Source organism: Ctenocephalides felis, unplaced genomic scaffold (genome assembly GCF_003426905.1).
Source record: "Ctenocephalides felis isolate EL2017-DRISC unplaced genomic scaffold, ASM342690v1 CF-g0.4_SCAFFOLD_03573, whole genome shotgun sequence".
Lineage (NCBI taxonomy): Eukaryota > Metazoa > Arthropoda > Insecta > Siphonaptera > Pulicidae > Ctenocephalides > Ctenocephalides felis.
The window spans coordinates 5,729,124-5,737,424 of NW_020539727.1; the positions used below are offsets into that span (position 1 = coordinate 5,729,124).

General features: G+C 27.0%; 1 protein-coding gene across 1 annotated transcript in view; it reads left to right on the forward strand.

The window, feature by feature from the left end:
- Positions 1-1,582: 1,582 nt before the first annotated feature.
- Positions 1,583-8,301, forward strand: part of LOC113389443 — a 338,511-nt gene continuing 331,792 nt past the window's right edge. Inside the window, 1 exon segment of the mRNA XM_026626476.1 lies at positions 1,583-1,698. The gene's annotated coding sequence lies outside the window, so the exon portion shown is untranslated.

Consider the following 8,301-nt stretch of genomic DNA (forward strand, 5'->3'; position numbering starts at 1 on the left):
TACCATTTATAAAGTTAATAGTTCATAGTTATTATTGCTAAATCATTTTTAATTTTCAATTCATTAATTAATACTATTTATCAATGATTGTTTCAGAAAAATATAAATTTGATAATACCTAAATATAGCAATATTAATTTTTATAACCAAAATTAAAACATTATCACTAGTTAATATAATGTTTAATTTTTTTAGGACACTTGTTATTAAAATTGTATTAAGCAAAACACCAATATAAAATTTGAAATTAAATATTTTATGCATTATTTTTCCGAATGTGTTTTTTTTTAATTATTTGTAAACCTTTTATGAAAATTAAACAATAATGCAGAACATATTTTTAAATCATTGTCATATCTCTGAAATAGTATGGATAATTTCTACTTTTTATAATTTTTTAAAATTATTTTACATGTATTTTTGTAATATAGTAGATTATTTTTAATGATTTACTAGTATTTTAAAACAACTTCAACTTAATACTTATTAAGTATATTATTTCAATATTTCAAAAAGTTTTTGCATCCTAATGATAAATAAAAATGCCACTTTCACCTAGTTTACACAGTCATTGCCTCAAAATATTCTAAACGACTTAATATTTCAAAATATAAATGGCTTTTCTAAAATAATTCAATTTAAGTAGCAAATGGTCAATGGATATGGTATTGCCATGACGAGTATATTCGTCAATCGCAGTTGATTGATCAGAAATCTGTAGAAGTATACTATTCTACATATTATATGATCCTAATAATTCATTCCAAACCAGCAAATTATCTCAAAATTTTGAACCCACAAAACCTGTAAGCATTTTGCATGTTTACTCAAGTATAATAATCAAGCATTCTCAATTCTCAAAATATTCTAAAGAACATGATATTTCAAAATATATTGGGCTTTCCTCAAATATTTTGAATTAAATAACAAATGGTCAGTATTTCATACGCATGACAAATATAAACGTCAAGAAATAAACTTTTTCCACTTTCTCATGACTTGTATATTTGCCAATTTAATAAAAATCTTCTTCAAACCCGCAAATTCTCTTATATAATGAACCCGCAAAACCTGTAAACATTTTTCATTTATTCTTTTTAATTAATAATTTTTAAGTATATTATTTCCACATTTAAAAAAATTCATGCCGCTTGCCATAAGAAAATTAGCATTTACGACTTCTCATACAGTCATTGCCTCAAAAAATATTCTAAACGACTTTGCATTTTAAAATATATTTTGCTTTTCTCCAATATTTCAACTTATACAGCTCATGGTCAAAGTTCTATGACAAATATACAGGTCAATACATGAAATTTTGCTATGGCGAGTATATTCGTCAATCACAGTTAATTTATTAAGAAACTGTAGAAGAATACTATACCAAAGACTGTGCAATCCTAATAATTTACTCCAAACCAGCAAATTATCTTACCACGTTGAAACCCACGAAACCTGTACCCATTTTCCATTTTCCCCAAACACTAATATTTATTCCATCCTCTCCCCATCTTGATAAACGTTCCTGTTGTCGAGTCCTTAAATTAGTGCTAATTGCTTTATTTATTTTCCCATTTCAGGTCTGGGCCGTCGTCCTTTATCCTTTGTTGTTTGCTCGAACAGGATTCTTTGGTCGGAGAACACGCCCTGATATCTTCTTCTCCTCCTTAGTCAGATGCCACTGAACAGATAGGAAAGGTAAGAGGTTATTAATTATTTAAAAAGCTCACGACCCAGTTTTTGTGAATGATTTTTCCGACAATTAAGTATTCCGGTGAACATTCTGATTTCCTAGCTGATATGAATGAACATGGTTGGGTTGGATCAGCGAAATTTAAAATTATGAAGTATACTACAAAATCCTCGTATTTCTGTCACAATTACGTTCACACTAGTTTTAGGGAACTAAAAAGGTTCACACGCAATTGAAGTATAACTTATTTGTTACTGTACGATATGGCATTTAAGTAAAAACAAATTCATCATAACAATTTTGAATAGTGTTTATCAGTAAATATGGTAACACTGGTGATACACACATTCATTAGTGTCAATCATTATACACATTTAAATAATGATAAATTATAAATTATATAATCATAACAGCATTAAACATATTTATAAATATTTAAAAGCAAAAATGTAATTAAAGTCATATTTCAAATATGACATGATCGGTTTGTCATTGTAATTGGCGTTTAGAAATGAACCTTCATTAGAGAAATGAAGTAATTGCTGATTAACAAATTTTATATTATTAGTTCACACAGTGGATTATGTTAAATTAATGCCTAAACAAAAATTGTTGTCGCATCTTCACTTATTATGGAATTGTGTTTGAAAAACTTCATGTAATTAAGCTTAACATACGTTCATTGACTGCTTGTATTTTTTTACTTTCGCGCTGGCGATATAATCTCATTCTTTGAACAGTTGTGATATGTCTTGCCTAGAAAAATATTTTCCATTTTAATAACTTCAAATTTATAGAAACTACGAATAATATAAAAATAATTTCTAAGGAACAGGGTAAAACATTTTTCTGATTCAGGCATTTTTCATTCAATCAAGATTTGTACTACAATGTAACTTTAAAATGTTTATTTACCTATGCCGATTTATTTATTGATATCGGTACGCATGCAACGTTAATGCCGGTACACATACAACGAAAGATCTCTAATCACTCGGCACGACGACATCGAGAGCGACTGACGTCCAGTTCGAGCGTAACGCTATTTCCGTTGCAATTGTACGGATTTACACCCAAGTCGCGCCTTAAGCAGTTTTACTTTAAAAAATTACTTTTGTGTGAGATCTTTAATAATTTTGTCACAATTTTGTTCACACAAGCTTTTAACTTTACGTAGGATAAGTAAGTTTTTACATATCTTTACTTTTAAAGCTTTCTGAACTTTTCGACATACCTTAGAAAAAATGAATGTGTGTGTGTGTTTGATTGTATGTAGTATGTATGTATGAATGGCGACACTATTTTATTGTCGTTTTCGGAAAGACCGATTAACCGATTTCAGTTATTCAGAAAACATTCGATTCCTGTTGACGTGGAGATTTCTTTTGACGTTTATTGACGTTTGGTTATTAATTGGCGGATTACTTTTTGGCAAGGACAGGAGCACTCGTTTGGGAGATGCAGTACAAAAGGTGTTACAAATTACTAGTTTTAAAAAGAAAACGGAGTATCCGATTTAAATGCCTCAAAATATATTTTGCTTGTGTTTTGATAGAATGCAGAATTGATCTCATTTTTACGAAGGCGGGTACATCAGTTTGGCTAAAACTGACATTTGATGATTAAATATAATCTTTACAAATCATTATTATGGATTCATACACAACTAGCATTATTGGTGAATATGTAGGAATGTAGTCAGACATAAAATTCAAACAAGAGAGTGGGAAGCAGGTTTGCATTTACAATTGGCAGGCATGTAGGCAGACAGAATGGTAGACTAATAAACTGGTAGACAAAACAAGCTTGTAAACAAGTAAACTGTTAAGCAGATAAATAGGTGAATACGTATTCAGGTAAACAAATGGACAGATAGACAGGTAAATAGGTGCACATCTAGACAGATGAATAGGTAGACAGGGTAAAAGTTACACAGATAGACAGATACACAGGTAAATAGGTGAACATCTAAATAGGTAAACAAACAGAGACAGATAAACAGGTGAATAGGTGAACATCTAGATAGGTGAACAGGCAGAGACAGGTGAACAGGTGCACAGGTTAACAAATGGACAGATATAACCTCTAGATATATAAATAGACAGAGGCAGGTACACAGGTTAATAGATAGACAGATGCAGGTAAACAGGTTAATAGATAGACAGATGCAGGTAAACAGATGAACATCTAGATAGGTAAACAGACAGAAACTGGTGAACAGGAGGACAGATAGACAGGCCAACAGATATACATAGACAAGTTAACAGGTACACAGGTTAACAGATAGTCAAATTAACAGGTAAAAGGTAAGCATTTAGATAGGTAAACAGAGACAGGTGAACAGGTAGACAGTCTAACAGATAGACGGAAAAACGTGTAGGAAGGCACAGAGGTGAACAGAAAGACTGGTAGATCATATATAAATTAAAAAAATCTTTTTGATTAAATCGATTATAATAATGCAACTCACTATCAGGAAAAATGTCACTCACAACTAGTTTTTATTCATATTACAAACTATAGGGTACAAAAATGCAATTCGACTTATATTAATTTTACTCTGCAAACCAAATCAGCCATATCATGAAAATAACACATATGAAACAACTATCTAACTATATTTAGTAAAATTCCGAACTGATTTATAATTATAGAAATAAGTTTTTCCATATATTTCAAATACTGCTGCACAAAAGAAAACTAAAAAAATTTCTTTCCTTTAAAAATTGACATCGACGTATTTAAATCTATGACTCGTTCCACATAATTTTCTCTTTACGTTGAAATAGTAACGTTAAAAGATACCGAACGAAAAATGTTTTTGAGCTAATGATGGATTTTTGGTACAGTTTAAAATAATCTTATGAACCCATTTCTTTACACCAAAAATTTTAAATATGACCTCATAATGATAATGACAATTCACTGACAAAATTTAATAATACCTGAATACAACAAAGAATATAATATCTATCTATTCAATCTATGTACAATGAATTTTTCTGCCTCAATTCATAATTCATTATTTAATAAAAAGCATATCAATCACCCAAATCAAAAAGGAGTAGGTCCTTCAAATTATATAGAGGTTTCATCAGAAATTAATTGCTATCGCCCTACATTCGAAATAAAAAGATCTCACAAAAATAAACATTATTAAAGGCAAAATATTGCTTACGTAGCATATACAAAAAAATATTTTTGTTCCTTTAAGTTGAACGCAAATACCAATTACATTAATGAGGAAGCTTTTTGAATTATAAACATAAGGGCTCTTGTGGAGGAACGATTATTAATAATACCAAATTATACAAGGAAGGAAGTTCGATTTTTAGAGTTTCTTTTATTTTCATATTTATTGATCTTCATTTTTGTTTGCATACAAAATTGTGGTATAATTATAAAAGTTTTTTAAGTTTGTAAAATGGGCCACATCAAAATTTCAAGCCAAGTTTGAAATTAGCTAAAATTAACTTCATTGACTGCATTCGAAATCGAGAAGTTTATGTGAGTTGCCTCAAGACATAATACTACTTAACCCTAGTTTAAGTTTTTTTTTTGCAGAACTTTGATAGAGTAGAGCAAACGTTAATTGGTGTGATTTCACACTATAAATACTAAGAGTCAAAGTGGACCTTTGTGCCACGCTCTACCCTACTTTTTTTTCAACAAGATCTTAAATAGCATTGGTACAAGTATATAAATAGCATTTTGCCAATTTTTATTAAACAATTTTTACGGATTTTTTTTAACTAAATTGTTGGTCACTTTTCAACCGAGTTTCTACGTTCTACTTATCTGTAATATATTTTGAATTAAATTTCTATTTCGTAATTCTGCAAATGTACGATTAAACGTAAACGTTTTTAATTGTTTTCGTACTCTTTGCATAGAATATCAAAGAGTTTGTTTTATAATTGCATTTAACAAAGAAAGAATCGTATAGCTGAGAAATGAAAGCTAAAAAATGCGGTCAGGCTCTTTTTGCAAAAGCTATTCCGTTTGCATATTAAAATAGAGAAGGGGCTGGGGGTCACAATTAAATTAAAAAGAGTTCTATAAAATATTAATTAATAAATGTGTATATTAATTTCCCAAAAGAAATGTTTTTGCCAAAAAATCCGATTTGTTCATTTTTTTCCCGACGTCTCAAGCCATTCTGAATCGATTGAGACCAAATTTGTGATAAAAATTCAAAGTTTACCAACATAGGTAAACATAAGTAAAAAATGTTTGACCAAAATTAGTTGTAAAGCTGTTTTTTGACGTAATTATTATCTAGTTTTATATCAAAAGGTTTTTTTTTTTCAAATATATTATGATGGCATATATCAAAATTTAGGAAAACGTACATTATGAGATTTTAAGAAACTTTTATGGAAATTTGTTTTAAAAATAATTTTGATATATGAAATGAACTGAACAGATTTTTGTTAAAAACTATTATTACATAATTGATTATTCATTTTCGATTGTGCAAATCTTATTTTGTTTCACAATTATCTTAAGAAGATATTTTATTAAAATTTGGAAAAACATTAGTAAGCTTTTGTAAAAATTCGTTAAAAAATAGATGAATTTTCGTATAACAAATTGAACAAAAATACATTTTCATTTATTATAACAAAATATTTTCAAAATTTCAAGATTCAATATTTTTTACAATTATCATGTGAAGATATTACATACAATTTTAGAAATGTTTTATTTTCAAATCTTGAGAAAATTTGGTCAAATGTCCTTTCAAAAATATTTTGAGAAATTTTGGACCGACTTTTATTAAAAATTATAGCAAATTCTTGATTACACAATTTGGATTATTCTAGTTTTATGTTTGTTTACAACTATTCTTTATTTTCGCAATTATATTTATAGAAATTATTATTATAAGTATCCATGCAATTGTAATATTAATTAGTAAATTATTACATTTTTACATATTAAAAATGTTCGTTTTCTTAAAATTCTTTATTATACACAAATATGATAATTATCTAACACAAAATATGTTATAATATAGAATTTTGAGAAACAAACATTTTCAATATGTAAAAATGTAATGATTTACTAATTAGATATAACAATTACATGGTTACTTTATAATAATAATAATTTCTAAAAATATTTTATGAAAACTCACATTCTGCAATGATAATAATTTAAGACTATTAGTTAATTAACTAATAATCACGGATTTATATAATCTAGTGATAATCTCATTTTATCTTATTATTTACTTCAGTAATAATCTTGACATCAATGATATATTTGAGAAAACAAATATTTTATGATTACAATAATGAATTGGCATTTTTTGAGTCTTTGTATCCAGTATTATGAGACTAAAATGACAAATTTCAAATTTATGAAAAAAATAGTTAACAACTAAAATTAATATTTAAAAATGAACTCAACTTAAACTAATTTTATATTTAATAAAAAGTAAAGATTTCAGCATTATGTTTGAATTTAGAGTATAATTAAATACAATTAATTTAATTAAATACAATTTTATCATTTCTCAAATATATCACAATAAATAAATAAATACTACTCATAAATATACAAAGTAAAATTGATGAATAAAAAATTAGTATTTTTGTGACTTTGAATGTTATCGTGTGTTTGAAATGGCAAATATCAAATTTATGACAAAAATATTATATTTGTAAAATTGTTAACATTAAAAAAATTCTTAACTTGAATAAACTTGTTATGCAACTCTTAACAAATTATGAAACTCTAATATTAATCTAATTAATTTAATATTGCTTTTACTAGTCACTTCTCATATAAATCTAAAGTTTCTTATACCTATGTTAATAAATTTTTAAAAAATTATTATACTACTTCCATAAATTTTTGTACACACAAAAATAAAATTTACAAATAAATTAACACTTAGTGCATAAGTTATATAAATATGTTCTATTTTCTGAACTTCATACATTCGAGTAATTTATTTTTCCTTATTCAATTATATCAACCCTCTGACAATTATATCGTGCTCTACGTGCAGAATATTATAAAATCTTTTTCAGAAAAGAGAAAAAGAGTAATTTTTGTTAATTAATTTCATAAGCAATACACGTTGATGATGGAATAATCTGTTTAACCTGCCAGCATCTTTTGCTATCACGAACAACTCGTTTTCAACGTTCAGACACAGCCGTTGGCAGAATTATTAAAGAATTAAAAACATGATTCGAAATTAGAACAAAAGCTCTTTTATTTTACTCTCTGAACCAAAGATAAAATACTGCGAGTGGGATTAAATACAATTATTCCGATGAAATTATTATCCTTGCTTTGTGTGGGCGAATTTGGCATTTTTGGAAAGAATTTGACTAAATCAAATTTGAAGGATGAATATAATGCAATCATTCTGGAACTGAACCAATTTATCTAATCTGAAAAAATTATATTAAATAAACAAATTATTTCAAATTTCTTTTAATTTTTTTTTATTTTTTTTTATATTTTGTATATCGAAAATAATTCAGATTTTAATTTCAATTTGGCTAAAGTTCTAAAGCTCACTAATATACTTTGAATAAATAATTTAACTCTCTAATTCAGTTTATATAATTTTTATAAATGTTATAGTA